This window comes from Zootoca vivipara, chromosome 7 (assembly GCF_965207765.1).
Source record: "Zootoca vivipara chromosome 7, rZooViv2.hap1.1, whole genome shotgun sequence".
Taxonomy (NCBI): Eukaryota; Metazoa; Chordata; class Lepidosauria; order Squamata; family Lacertidae; genus Zootoca; species Zootoca vivipara.
Genome location: NC_142590.1, coordinates 93,046,754 through 93,061,418, shown reverse-complemented (window position 1 = coordinate 93,061,418; position 14,665 = coordinate 93,046,754).

Genomic DNA, 14,665 nt, shown 5'->3' with positions numbered 1-14,665 from the left:
TGATAGTCATTTACACCTCTAGCACACACACACACCCCTGTCACCTCCTTCCCTCTTGGTACCCCCCCCCCGGACAATCCACACACACACAACCCCCGTGGGTGCCAGTGCCCATTTCGGAACCACCTGCCCTGAACAGAAGTACGAATTCACCATTTGCTATAGGCTTGCCCAGTGGGATGCGGGTGGCGCTGTGGTCTCAACCACTGAGCCTCTTGGGCTTGCCGATCTCAAGGTCGGCGGTTCGAATCCCCACGACAGAGTGAGCTCCCATTGCTCTGTCCCAGCTCCTGCCAACCTAGCAGTTCGTAAGCACATCAGAGTGCAAGTAGATAAATAGGTACCAATGCAGCAGGAAGGTAAACGGCTGAGAGCCAGTGTGGTGTAGTGGTTAAGAGCGGTAGACTTGTAATCTGGGGGACCGGGTTCGCGTCTCCGCTCCTCCCCATGCAGCTGCTGGGTGACCTTGGGCTAGTCACACTTCTCTGAAGTCTCTCAGCCCCACCCACCTCACAGAGTGTTTGTTGTGGGAGAGGAAGGGAAAGGAGATTGTTAGCCGCTTTGAGACTCCTTCGGGTAGTGATAAAGCGGGATATCAAATCCAAACTCCTCCTCCTCCTCCTCCTCCTCCTCCTCCTCCTCCTCCTCCTCCTCCGCACTCTGGTTTCCATCACAGTGTTCCGTTGTGCCAGAAGCGGTTTAGTCCTGCTGGCCACAGGGGTCCTTTACCTTTTACCTGTATAGCTTTACCCAGATCCTTGCACTTCTTATCAGCAGCCCCCTTCATTTGCAAATGGAACTTCCAGCGTTGCCTAATATGTTTGTGGGATCAGGAATCTCTGAAACCTGCCTCTTTCCATTCCTCGGGATTTTTCCAGCGAAGCTCCAATGCATCCCTGGGTTCTTCCCTTTTCCCCCTCACTGGAGGGGGGAAAGGGAAGAAAGCTGTGCAAGTTTGCCCAAAAAGGCCTCTCAAAAGAGGAAGGCATTCACCAAAGGCCAGACACCCTGACAGGCCACCTTTGGGTGAAGATTGCCAGATAATGGGGGCCACTTTATTTTATTTTATCCTTCCTACAGAGTCGGACTCCTGAAACTGTTCAAAAAGCAAGGTGCGGCTTCTGATTGGCTGCAGAAGCTTCCTGCACCCAATTGGAAGCTGCGTTGGGTGTTCAGCTTCCGAAAAACATTCACAAACATTCACAAACATTCACACATCCAGGTTTGCAGCGTTCGGGAGCCAAGCTGTTCCAGCTACCAAGGTACCACTGTAGTTGTTTGTCTCCCTGACATTTGACAGGAGGGCGCCACCACCGAGAAGGCCCTCTGCCTGGTTCCCTGTAACTTAGCTTCTCGCAGTGAGGGAACCAGCATAAGACCCCCAGAGATGGATCCCCGGTCTCCGGGCTGAACGATTGGGGTGGAGATACAACTCCTATTGTGGGAGTTGTCGTCTGAAACTTCTGGAGAGCACCAGTTTATTGATTGTCATTCAATTAGACGAGCGTCCCTTTCTTGGCTATAGGGGAATAAAATACTATTTGGCAAAAACTCAAAATCTAGTGAACCTGCAAGTTGAAAGTGGCAACAGGTGGCCTTCCTTTTTGCTGGTGATCCAGAATGATGATCTCTAGTGGGGGTGCAATCCATCTTTGAGGTGTGGCCTGCTCATACCAGAGCGCACACTTGCACACCTCTCCTATGGCCGCGAGACCAAACTAGCCTTCCATGTGTGTGCTTTCTTCCAGCCACACTCTGCACCCCAACAATTTGCATTTTTTTATATTGTAGGAAAATGCAAAGCGCCCCAAATGGATTTTCCAGGGTGTTCCATTCTGCAGTAGTTTGCTTTTCCTGGGACAACCCTATGCCGTGGTATAATTCTTCATAGACTCAGTAAAACAAACAATTGAAATTGGGCATTTTTTCATTGACTGCATTACATTAAATTTATACTCCACTAGATTGTGTTTTTTTAAAAAATCGGTTTGCAGAAAAGGCAAATCAGTAAGAAAAATAAGCAACGATCACTTGCCAAACCTTCAAAAAGTAACTGTATCCTAAAATACAGATTAGAACTTGCATCAGCATTCTAAATATCTGGGCAGGCTTGTCTAAACGAGTGTTTTTAGCAGGCACTGAAAAGAACACAGTATCTGAGGTCAAGAGGCAGGGAGTTCCAAAGTGTACTGTAGGTGCTGCCACACTAAAATACCAAGTTCTTACAGATGTGGAACAGGGATTGTGTGGCACTCTGGGCGTATATTGGGTAAGGCAATCTTTCGGGTAAACTGGTCCCAAGTTGCTAATGGCTTTGTATACTAATTGAATTTGGCTTGGCAGGCAGTGCAGACATGTTGAGCGCAGGTGTCACATGTGACAAGGCCTCTTGTCAGCAACTGTGCTGCAGCATCCTGCACTAACTGCAGCTTCCGGACCAGGAATTATGTCTTCAGAGAGTCCCTGCTTTCTTTCTTTTTTTACAATCTGGGCCCCTGCGCTATCTTTCTTTCAGGCCAAAACGGAAAAGGACTTTTTGCTTCCTGATCACACTTCCTGAAGGGCACCTTTGCTGCTGCAGACAAGAACTTCCTCATTCCTTTGGGGGCTTCTCAGCGCACCAAGGCAGAAGGCTTTTTCAGGCAAAATGGGGAGCATCCCAAGTAGTAGAAACTTTGGTTTGTGAAAGGACTATATTAGCGCCAGCCCTTAGGAAGTCCTAGGAGTTTGGTTTCCTAAGCACGGTATCGGGCGTAGCGAGGCGCCGCGACACCCGGGGCGGCAAATTGCCATGCACCCAGAGGGCGGTGTCGCTACGTAATGAGCGGGCTTTCTACCTGGAGTTTGTAGCTGGAGGCGCGCGGTTTTGAGGGCGGCCGGGGGGGGGGTGTGCCACTTGGCGTGGACTTTTTACCGGGAGGCTGGAGGCTCGGCTTGGGAGTCGCGGGGGTGGGGGCGCCACGTGGCACCCCCCCCCAGGGTGGAACCCGGGGCGGACCGCCCCCATCGCCCACCCCCATTGCAACGCCCCTGCTTGGTGTTTTTCTGTTGCAAGCCGTCCCAAGATCTGCAGATGAAGGGAGGTACACAAATTTAATAAATGGTAATAATTCTCATGTGTGGTGCAAAGCCTGGCTGAGCCAGCATGCATATCGCCCCACAAACACCATTGGGATGTGGGGCTAGCGTGCTCGTTCAGGATCCCACCCGGCAGAGTACTAATCTCCCAAATGCAGAAAGCTCAGCAGGGAAGTGAGGGCCTCTCGCGCTCGGGTCAGAGTGTCCCTGCTTTGTGGTTTCTGCCTCCCCTCTTTCCGTGGGGAGCCCAAGACTCTTCCATAGGCATCTTCTGGTTCTGCCTTCCTCCCTCCTGTTTAAAGAAGAAATGAGGGCTCCGTGGAGGTAAAAGGAGAGAGAGAGATGCAATGAATAAATAGTAATGGCATTGCCTTGTCTTCAGCCCCCCACTGTCCTTCCTCTCTGTCCCCTCCCTGGATTTTCCCACGGTAGATTGTAGGCTCTATGGGGACAACAGAGTCCTCTCCAGGTTCAGAAATAAGAGCACCGGTGGTACCTATGAAAAGAAACGTAGCAAAGTCGAAATAAATAAAATGCATTTTGGGTGGATGTTGCCTCTGCCTCTCTTCTGCATTTCAGAGTTTTAGTTTGTATCGATGCTCAAAAGGAGATCTCATTGAATTGTTTCACGTTGCTCTAAAACAGACATCCCCGAACTGCGGCCCTCCAGATGTTTTGGCCTACAACTCCCATTATCCCTAGCTAAGAGGACCAGTGGTCAGGGATGATGGGAATTGTAGTCCAAAACATCTGGAGGGCCGAAGTTTGGGGATGCCTGCTCTAAAATGTGGCATTTGCATTGCGACTTTTGCCTTTGCCTTTTATTTGGATGTTTGGAAACCACTTAGAGAATCGTAGAAATGCAGAGTTGGAAGGGACCACGAGGGCCTTTTGCCCAATGTGGGACTCGAACCCGCAACCCTGAGCGTACGGTAGAAGTGCATCTTGAGCATCCTCTGTAAGCTGTTTAATGGAGCTGCCAGATGCACCTCTATAGAAAGGGTGTTTTGCAGCTTAGGGGCCCCAAGGAAGGGACCCCAAGGAAGGGCCATCTAGTCCAACCCCCTGCAATGTAGGAATCTGCCGACCTCAGCACCCGAGAAGGTCTGTGGGGAAGGAAGCCATTTTTCAGGTATAGGGGGCCTGAGTCCTTTAGGGTTTAAGTGGTATGTAATTAAGCAAAGGCCCCTCAAAATGGAATAAATACATGGGTGGTGCTGTGAAAATCCTCATAAACGTGGAAAGAGTTCTCCCTTCCCTCAGAAAGACACAGCAACCACAGCAAAGCAGGATCCTGCCACATGCTTTAGCATATATTGTTCCTAGGTTGTGCAACCAAATTAATCACCTTGCTTCCTCCTTGCTTCTGCAGCTCAAGGCAGCCTCTGCAGGCAAGGCCCCTTCAAGGCTTGAGAGGCAAAACCCTAGAGGTGGGTTATATGCATCGCATCTTTGTGGGAAAACATTTGCTCGCAGATGTCAACCACATCGCCGCCTCTTGTGGGAGCAAGTCCCACAGCTTGCCTGTGCTCTGGAAGGACTTTTCTCTGCCCTGAATCTCCCATCATGCAGTTTCATGCGATGGCCACGAGTCCCAGTGTTACGAGAGAGGGAGTAAACCTTTTCTGTCTGAGCTTCATGCCATGTGTAATTTTATAAACTTCTGTCGGAAAACACAGTAAACTTGCTTTCTTTTTCCGAGTCCTACCTTCCAGAGCAGGAGAAAACATAGAATCATAGAACCATAGAATCGTAGAGTTGGAAGAGACCACAAGGGCCATCCAGTCCAACCCCCTGTCAAGCAGGAAACACCATCAAAGCATTCTTGACATATGCCTGTCAAGCCTCTGCTTAAAGACCTCCAAAGAAGGAGATTCTACCACACTCCTTGGCAGCAAATTCCACTGCCGAACAGCTCTTACTGTCAGGAAGTTCTTCCTAATGTTTAGGTGGAATCTTCTTTCTTGTAGTTTGAATCCATTGCTCCGTGTCCGCTTCTCTGGAGCAGCAGAAAACAACCTTTCTCCCTCCTCTATATGACATCCTTTTATATATTTGAACATGGCTATCATATCACCCCTTAACCTTCTCTTCTCCAGGCTAAACATACCCAGCTCCCTAAGCCGTTCCTCATAAGGCATCGTTTCCAGGCCTTTGACCATTTTGGTTGCCCTCTTCTGGACACGTTCCAGCTTGTCAGTATCCTTCTTGAACTGTGGTGCCCAGAACTGGACACAGTACAGGTGAGGTCTGACCAGAGCAGAATACAGTGGTACTATTACTTCCCTTGATCTAGATGCTAGTCACTTCTCTCCAGGATGAAGAGGAGCCATTGATGAGCACCCTTTGGGTTCGGTCAGTCAGCCAGTTACAAATCCACTGAATGGTAGCATTGTCTAGCCCGCATTTTACCAGCTTCTTTACAAGAATATCATGGGGCACCTTGTCAAAGGCCTTCCTGAAATCAAGAACTAAACTGGAAAGTCCCGAATACTACAGCCTTTCCTCAAAGGAGAGGAATCTCCACCCCCTTCATCGTTTTGGTGGCTCTTTTCTGAACCTATTTTTCCCAACTCTACAACATCCTTTTCGAGGAATGCGGTCCTGGTCCTCCGAATGCAGTTTGCGCCAATGATGTGAACAAAGGCTCCGAGATCTCCTTCCCTGCCCAGGCCAGGAAGAGAGAGAAAGGGGCAGGAAAGGGATAAGCTCCAAGTCAATGGGGCAGGGTGGGGGGAGAGGCTTGCCTCTCAGTGGGAAAAGAAGCATCTTTTATGAGCAGCAGGAAAATGCAGAGTGTTTTTCAAAGCTCAATAAAAAAATTCCTTCAGTAGCACCTTAAAGACCAACTAAGTTTTTATTTTGGTATGAGCTTTCGTGTGCATGCACACTTCTTCAGATACAGTGAAAACTGTATTTCAAAGCTCAGTTACTTCAGTTTCAAAAGGTTCATTTGCTTCCATACCATGTCAAAGAAGCTTAGAGATTAATTTAGCAGTTAGCAGAGGACTAGGTAGGGCTGGGCTGAATATGGTTTGAGAAGCTGATTGCATACCCCCCCCCCCAAACAAAAAATTTAGCCGATGAAAATTGGAAAGTCCTATTCTATTAGTAGTAATAGTATACCTCGTTCATCTGACTGGGTTGTCCTAGCCACTCTGGGCAGCTTCTAACATACAGTATACTGTATAAAAACATAATAGAACATTAAATATAAAATTCTTCCCTATACAGGGCTGCCTTCAGATGTCTTCTAAAGCTTGTACAGTTAGTTATCTCTGGCTTGAGGGGGTCGCATAACTCCATTTCCTCCAACATTTCTCTGAAGAAAATAGGGACGTCCTAAGGAAAAGCAGGACTTTCCAGGATCAAATCAGAAACTGGCTCGGCTTCTGTAAATCCGGGACTGTCCCTGGAAAATAGGGACGATTGGAGTGTCTGCAGATGTCTCCTATCTCATAGTGTCACAGACCCCGAGATGTAACCGACCAGCATTTACAGACACGATGGGCTGAGTAAAATCTATTTGCTGAAAATCTTGTTAAATTTGCTGAAAATCTTGCTTTCATTCTACCACCCTGCCCTTAAACATTATTTGGGGCACATTGCGTGGCAATGCGAGAGCCCCTTGCGCATTCGCAACACCAATTTCTCCCCGTGAACAGGACAAGCTCCTGCATGTTTGCTCGCAAATTAAGTCTCACTGTCTCCTTTGCACGAGGCGCTTTCCTTGGGAAGCTGTGGCTCAGGGTGTCTGCTTGACAGGCAAACCTCCAGGCCCTTGTTTTGCTCGCTTCCGCCTGCCTCCATCCCACCCACGACACACACCCCAAGGACACGCTGCAGAAGGCTCTGGGCCTCCTGCTGTGCCAGATTGCGTTCATTTACTCTGGAACGGCCTTGCGCTGGCTGCTGAAAGCAGAGGGCAGAAGTAATCTCACCATTAGAAAGGAAAATCAGGGTAATGAGATTAAGCAAATAGGTCACATCCATACCATAAATCTAAGGCACATTTGAAACATATGGCTCACCCCCCCCCTCCAGACTCCTGGGAACTGTAGTTGTCCCTCCCACAGCCACCCTTAACAAACTACAGTGGCGGAAGCTACGTGTTTTAACTGTGCATGTTCAATGCGAGGTGTCTAGCTGCTGCCCATGCTTCAGAATAGCTGCAACTCAAACCCATTCACCAACCATTTCCATCTGAAATCGCTGCTGCAGCACACAAATGGGAGTTTAGGATCCTCCCCAGCATGTGTGTTTCTGTGTTCCTGTAACTTTCTGCTGCTGTTGAAAGCGGCAACACCTTCTGCCATCAGGAAGCTGTTCGTTTTCAGTTAGTTTAGGCTCCCTATTAGGTGCTCCCTCCGCATGTTCCAGGCTGCACCTAGGACTGCTGGGACAATTCTATGTGAAGCTTGAATGTAACAGAGAATCACAGCTGGAGGGGAACCCAGGGCTCATCTAGCCCAACCACCTTCCGTGCAGGTATTTCAACTAAATCATACATGGCAGACGGCCATCCAACCTCTACTTAAAATGAGACTGAGAGGATAACCATCTTCAAATATCCCAAGGGCTCTCACGTGGAAGAGGGAACGAGCTTGTTTTCTCTTCCTCTGGAAGGTAGGACCCAAAGCAATGGATTCAAATTCCAATAAAGGAGATTGCTATTAAACATTGGATATAGCTTTCTAAGAGCTGTTCGACAGTGGAATGGGCTCCCTCAAAAGGTGATGGACTCTCCATCACTGGAGGTTTTTAAGCAAGGTAAAGGTATAGTAAGGTAAAGCAGGTGGCGCTGTGGGTTAAACCACTTTGCTGCTTGGGCTTGTCGATGAGAAGGTCGGTGGTTCGAATCCCCACGATAGGGTGAGCTCCCGTTGCTCGGTCCCTGCTCTTGCGAACCTAGCAGTTCGAAAGCACGTCAAAATGCAAGTACTGTAGATAAATAGGTACCACTCTGGCGGGAAGGTAAACAGCATTTCCACATGCTGCTTTGGTTTCGCCAGAAGCGGCTTTGTCCTGCTGGCCACATGACCCAGAAAAACTGTCTGCGGACAAACACTGGCTCCCTCGGCGAGATGAGTGCTGTAACCCCAGAGTCGTCTGCGACTGGACTTAACTGTCAGGGGTCCTTTACCTTTTTTAAAAAGGTAAAGGACCCCTGGATGGTTAAGTCCGGTCAAAGGCGACTGGGGTTACGGCATTCATCTCACTTGCAGGTCAAGGGAGCCGGTGTTTGTCCACAGACAGCTTTCCAGGTCATGTGGCCTGCATGACTAAACTGTTACTGGCGCACAGAGAACCGTGGCAATTGCCAGGTACCTATTTATCTACTTGCACTGGTATGCTTTCGAACTGCTAGGTTGGCAGGAGTTGGGACAGAGCAATGGGAGCTCACCCTGTTGCAGGGATTCGAACTGCCAACCTTCCAATCAGCAAGTCCAAGACGCTCAGTGGTTGAGACCACAGCGCCACCCGTGTACCATGGAAGTTTTTAAGTAGAGGTTGGATGGCCATGTGTCATGTATTATCTAGTTGAAATACCTGCACTGAAGGGGGTTGGACTAGATGACCCTGTGGTTCGCTTCCAACTCTGCAGTTCTATGAAAGGGGAGCAGGAGCCACAGAAAATGGATCATCCAGGTTCATCGTTGCTTGTTAGCCATAGGCCACTGAATGCCCTGGGATACAAGAGCCTCAAAGCATTTATATTTGGCTCCCAGGCAAATGGAAGAATGTTATTGCATTTTTTTTCATATGACATTGTAAGCTGCTTTGTGCTTCCTCTGGGAGAGGGAAAAATGACATAGAAATAAATGCTGAAATGAAATTAAAGTTTGGGACAAGGAGTCTGCAAATTTCTGCAAACAATTATAAGAAGGGTTTGAGCAGTCACAGCTGGTCAGTACCGGTAGGCAAGATGCTTGCCTCCGTATCTGGCAGAAGAAGCAACTGGTAGCTATGACTATTCCTTGGTTATTAATACAGTATGCCAGAATAACTGGTGAATACAGGGTCTCTGCCCCAAGGTGCTTACAATGTACAATTCAAAGATGTGGGGATAAAAGTGAGGAGAGGAAGACGATGGAGAGCTGGGTAAAGGGCTGAAGAATAACTGTCCAGTTTATGTTCTCTGGCATCATTTCAGTAAAGGATTAGGAGTCTGGAGGCGTGCCAAATTCACTCATACATTGTGTTATGGTGTGGGGAAGCTGAACAATCGGCAACCTCCATTTCTGCCAGAAGCAAGCCTTCCTCAGAGCTGCTCTGCCCTTCCAAGCTGAGATCCTTCTGCGATGGAAATTGCACAGGACGGAGAAAAAGAGTATTATCACCAACGGACATCAGATCACCCACTTCTTGCGATGGGGAATCAGCAGCATCCCTTTGCGAGGAAATGAAAAGCCCCGATTTCCAACCCACACAGCCCAGCTGTCTCTCAGGGCCTGCTTGACCTGGTTTCTAGGTGTGCACTGATTCAGCAGAGGCACAGCGAGGCAGTGGTCCTGCCACCTGCAACAGTCGCTCTTGGCTCTGATTCTGCCAGTTGCAATCGAGTCACTATGGAAATTTATGGGAACGTATTATGTGCTCGCGCGCGCGCACACACACACAGCTTGCATGCACCTATACCAGCCAAGAAGGTCACTGTCAAAGATGATTTCAGTTTTCTCTCTTGCAAGTGAGATGTTAAAATAGTGTAATGAAAGTGTTGTGGGTTTGGGGGGCAAGTCTGGATGATGCCCTGTGTCCCTTCCAGTTCTTGGGATCCTGTATCTGTGGGGGTAGAAGGTACTAGAGCAAGCTTGCCAAGCCCGTCCCTTTGCCTAGGTAATGGTTTTGGCTGACTTAGTTAAGCACCACAATTTAGCATAACCAAAGAAGTTGCTATGCGCCACAGAATGAATGGGTAACAATACTTTTTGCTCCATGTAGATTTTAAGACTCTTGAGAGTCCCATGGACTGCAAGAAGATCAAACCTATCCATTCTTAAGGAAATCAGCCCTGAGTGCTCACTGGAAGGACAGATCCTGAAGCTGAGGCTCCAATACTTTGGCCACCTCATGAGAAGAGAAGACTCCCTGGAAAAGACAGTGATGTTGGGAAAGACTGAGGGCACTAGGAGAAGGGGACGACAGAGGACGAGATGGTTGGACAGTGTTCTCGAAGCTACCAACATGAGTTTGACCAAACTGCGGGAGGCAGTGGAAGACAGGAGTGTCTGGCGTGCTATGGTCCATGGGGTCACGAAGAGTCGGACACGACTAAACGACTAAACAACAAAGATTTTAAATTCAGGCTTGGAGGGTCAGCCTTCATTCCTTCGCAACCAGGGCTGGCTCCAGTCACGGTGGTGCTTTATACACCTGAGCTGCACAGTTTAAAAGTTGCACCCCAGAATCCTTTGCAAAGTGGCATGGAACGCTGGGACACAACCCTAAGATAATTTTAACTGCAAGTGCCGGGGAATAAATCCAGGGCCTTGAGTGCCGTCAGACAGGGGTGTTTAGATTGGTCCTCCTCGTGCAAACATGGTCCTTGCAACATCTACGTCAGGCATAGGCAACCTTGGCTCTCCAGATGTTTTGGAACTACAACTCCCATGATCCCTAGCTAACAGGGCTAGTGGTCAGGGATCATGGGAGTTGTAGTTCCAAAACATCTGGAGAGCCAAGGTTGCCTATGCCTGATCTACATGGTGCCACTGGCACAAAATGCCACCCTATATCCTCAAAGAGCATCCTTGCATACACATTTAATTGAGATGTAATATTTCCGGGGGGGAATGGTGATTTTTGTTTTAAATGTTGCCACTTACCTGTTTGCAACATCATACTTTGCAATTTTGCAATTTAAACTCCCATCCCGAAACGCCCTTTCTGTGCTCTGCTACTGAGCCAGCCTTTCTCAACCTTTTGCTCTCTCTCAATGCTTTGGTCTACAAATCCCATCAGCCCCAGCCAGCAGTCCAAAATATCTGGAGGGCACCAGGTTGGGGGTGTGTGTGTGTGACTGCGCAGAGCTACAAGGTTCTCCTGCCCCCAAAGCTTGTTAAAGTTTATAAAATCATAGAACTGGAAGGGATCCTGAGGGTCATTTAATCCAACCCCCTGCAGATGCAAGAATCTCAACTAGATTATACATGAATTACCCAAAACACCCACCCACCCCCCACTCACACATGAATTAGTGGCACCCAACCTCTGCTTAAAGACCTCCAAAGGAGGAGAGCCCACCACCTCATGTGGGAGTCTGTTCTCTAAACTAAAAAACTTGGCTGCAACCTTATCTTAACTACCAGACGTTTAGGAGACATCCGAAGGCAGCCCTGTTTAGGGAAGCTTTTAATGTTTAATAGATTATTTTATTTTAATATTCCGTTGGAAGCCGCTCAGAGAGGCTGGGGAAACCCAGCCAGATGGGTGGGGTATAAATATATATATTATTATTATTATTATTATTATTATTATTATTATTATTAATATTTATATTATTATCATCATCATCATCGAATACGGGACTTGCGCCATCCCCTTGATCGTTTTGGGTGCCCGTTTCCGAACCCTTCCCAACTCTGTAATATCTGGCTGAGGCAGCCAGAAAATATGCAAGAGGTCCCAATTCTGAAAACAGACCTGGATGGTATTTCTGGTAAACATAAGGCAGCTGCCATGCTAAATGCCAGTGTAGTTTGGGCAGGAACAATGGGGAGATACGGCAAGGCCCCTTTCATCTGGTCCAAGAAGTGGCTTCCAATCAGGGCCGGATTTAGGTTTGATGAGGCCCTAAGCTACTGAAGGTAATGGAGCAAACCAGTGATATTTTAGGGAGCAGGCTAGCAGGCGGGGCCCATGACTTACATCATAGGAGCCTACACAACACACAAACATTGTTGCTGTAGGTAGGTTTCAGTTTCATTGCATTTGTTTTTTATCTTATAGTTTGGAAATGTACATGCAGTTTTTTCCCCTTAAATTTTTTTGGGGACTTCCCAAGAGAGTGGGGCGCTAAGCTATAGCTTGTTTAGCTTATACGTAAATCTGCAAAGCAGTCTCTCTCTCTCTCTCCCCCCCCCCCCAGCCCTCCTTTTCTATGATGTCAGGCAACGGCACGGTCCTGAAGACTGCCTGTCCCTGCAGCAAAGCCAGGAGAAACTCCACCCTGCATTGTAGTGTTGGGCGGGCTCCCCAAGGATCATCTATCCCAACCCGCTGCAATGCAGGATTCACAGCTGAAGAATCCATGACAGAAGAATGGCCAACAAAGGAGAGCTCACCGCCTTCCGAGGGAGTCCGTTCTAGAGGCGAACAGCTCTTATCACCAACGCTTATGACATTGTGCTTCTATAAGCCCCCCATTAAACCATCTGCTGATCACAGAATCCTAGAATTGTACAGTTGGAAGGGACCCCAAGGGCCATCTAGTCCAACCCCCCGCAATGATATTCTCTACCTGATTGCGCCCCCTTATGTACTGCGACAATTTGGCACCAGTCTGGAGGGTATCAATTGCTCAGTTTGTGGGGCGATGCAGGGTTTTCGCTGCAAAATGCTGCAAAAGAATCGGCAAAACTTTGGCACACATTTGGAGAGGACCCCAAATTTGGGGGTTTGCAGTTAATTTTGCTTCTGCAAAGTTTACACAGAGAGATAGGGGGGGGGCACGCCCACAAGGCCTCTCTCTTTTTGAAACTTCCCACCAAAGTGCTTCTTAGACATGCAGTGTGCCCAGACAGACTGCAGAAGGCGTCCAAGGACTGTGGTTTTTTGCAACAGAGCTCCACCAGGGGAAGTAGCAGTCCATTAACGAGAAAAGTGGGTGGCATCAATGATTAGCAGGCCCACAAACGCAGGACCACATGAAATCATTCTGGGCAGATCTTGTCACGCTGCACTCAAGCGACCAACCGGATCAGTTGCCAGTAAAGTCTCTTTAAATGTAACGGCGGCACCTTCCCTCCGATGGTCCCCTTCCTGTCATTTTTCACGAGTCCTCTGTGGTTCCTAGAATTACAGTGTTTACTGGAGGCTGAGATGCAATTCTGGGGAAGCAGAAGGGCAGGACAGCAGCGAATGACGGAATTATTTGCAATGCACAACAAGGTGATGGAGAGCTCCTAAGAGAGAGCGAGAGACCGTTTATTTGGAAATCGGAAATGAAACTCGACCCAACAGACCATCTTGATGTCAAGTGGAAGCCCGATTCTAGAAAGAGAATAAAAGAAATATCTGATATTTGAGGAAGGTTTGATTAAAACCTTGATTGCATAGCACTTTTGCAACCTGACTCTGCATAATAATAATAATAATAATAATAATAATAATAATAATAATAATAATATTTATACCCCGCCCACCTGGTCGGGTCTCCCCAGCCACTCTGGGCGGCTTCCAACAGAAAAATAAAACACAATAATCTATTAAACATTAAAAGCCTCCCTGAACAGGGCTGTGTGTTTGCTACTCATCACCAGGAGGCCAGGCGATGGAGACATCCCTGGTGCTGGATTCTGGCTGTCATAAATGGCGAGGAAGTAAAAGGCAGATGGGGAAGAATGCAAGAGAGCACATGGGCAAGCCTCCCTCAACCTAGAATCATAGAACTGTAGAGTTAGAAGGGACACCCAGGGTCATCTAGTCCAACCCCCTGCGGCGCAGGAATCGCAGCTAAAGAATCCTTGACACATGGCCATCCAACCTCTGCTTAAAAACCTCCAAGGAAGGAGAGTCCACCAGCTTCTAATGTAGTCTCTTGCCATCAGAAAGTTCTTCCTGATGTTGAGTTGGAATCTCGTTTCTTGTAAATTGAATCCATTGGTTCGAGTCCTACCTTCCAGAGCAGGAGAAAACAAGCTTGCTCCTTCTTCCACATGACAGCCCTTAAGATATATCTCAGTCTCCTCTTTTCCAGGCTAAACATACCCAACTCCTTCAACCACTCCTCATCAGGCTTGGTTTCCAGACTCTTGATCACTCTGGACACCCTCCTCTGCACACCTTCCAGCTGGTGGACCAGAGGCGGATTTCGGGGAGCGCGACCGGTTCAGCCACGCTGGCTCCGGAGCCTCGGGGGCATTGCAGGGGACGCAGCAACCATGATTCAGAGCAGAGCGTGAGAAGCAGGGGGTGCCCAATTTTGGCGTCACGCAAGGTGCCGCTGAAATTTGAGACCCCCAAAAGTCCCCCGCTGGGTGGACTCTCCTTCTTTCAAGGTTTTTAAGCAGAGGCCGAATGGGCATCTGTCAGTGATGCTTTAGCTAATTCCTGCAATGCAGGGGGTTGGACTAGATGACCCTGGGTGTCCCTTCTAACTACAGTTCTATGTGTCTGTAACTGAGGAGGCTTAAAGGCAGGATCTGTTAGGTGTGGCCTCTTTCCTGAGCTTTGGTGGCTGTTATTTTTGTTTCTGCCTGGTCCCTCTTCAAAGGAAGGGCAGCTGAACAGCTAATGGGGCAGCTTGAAGCAGATTACTGGGGTGCAGAGGTATCGACCAGGTTGTTTTGTGGGGCGCACGATGCCTCGCGAGGCTGGAACGTTTTCTATCAAGGCACGCTGCTCCCTTCTGCTTTGGCCCCCTTCT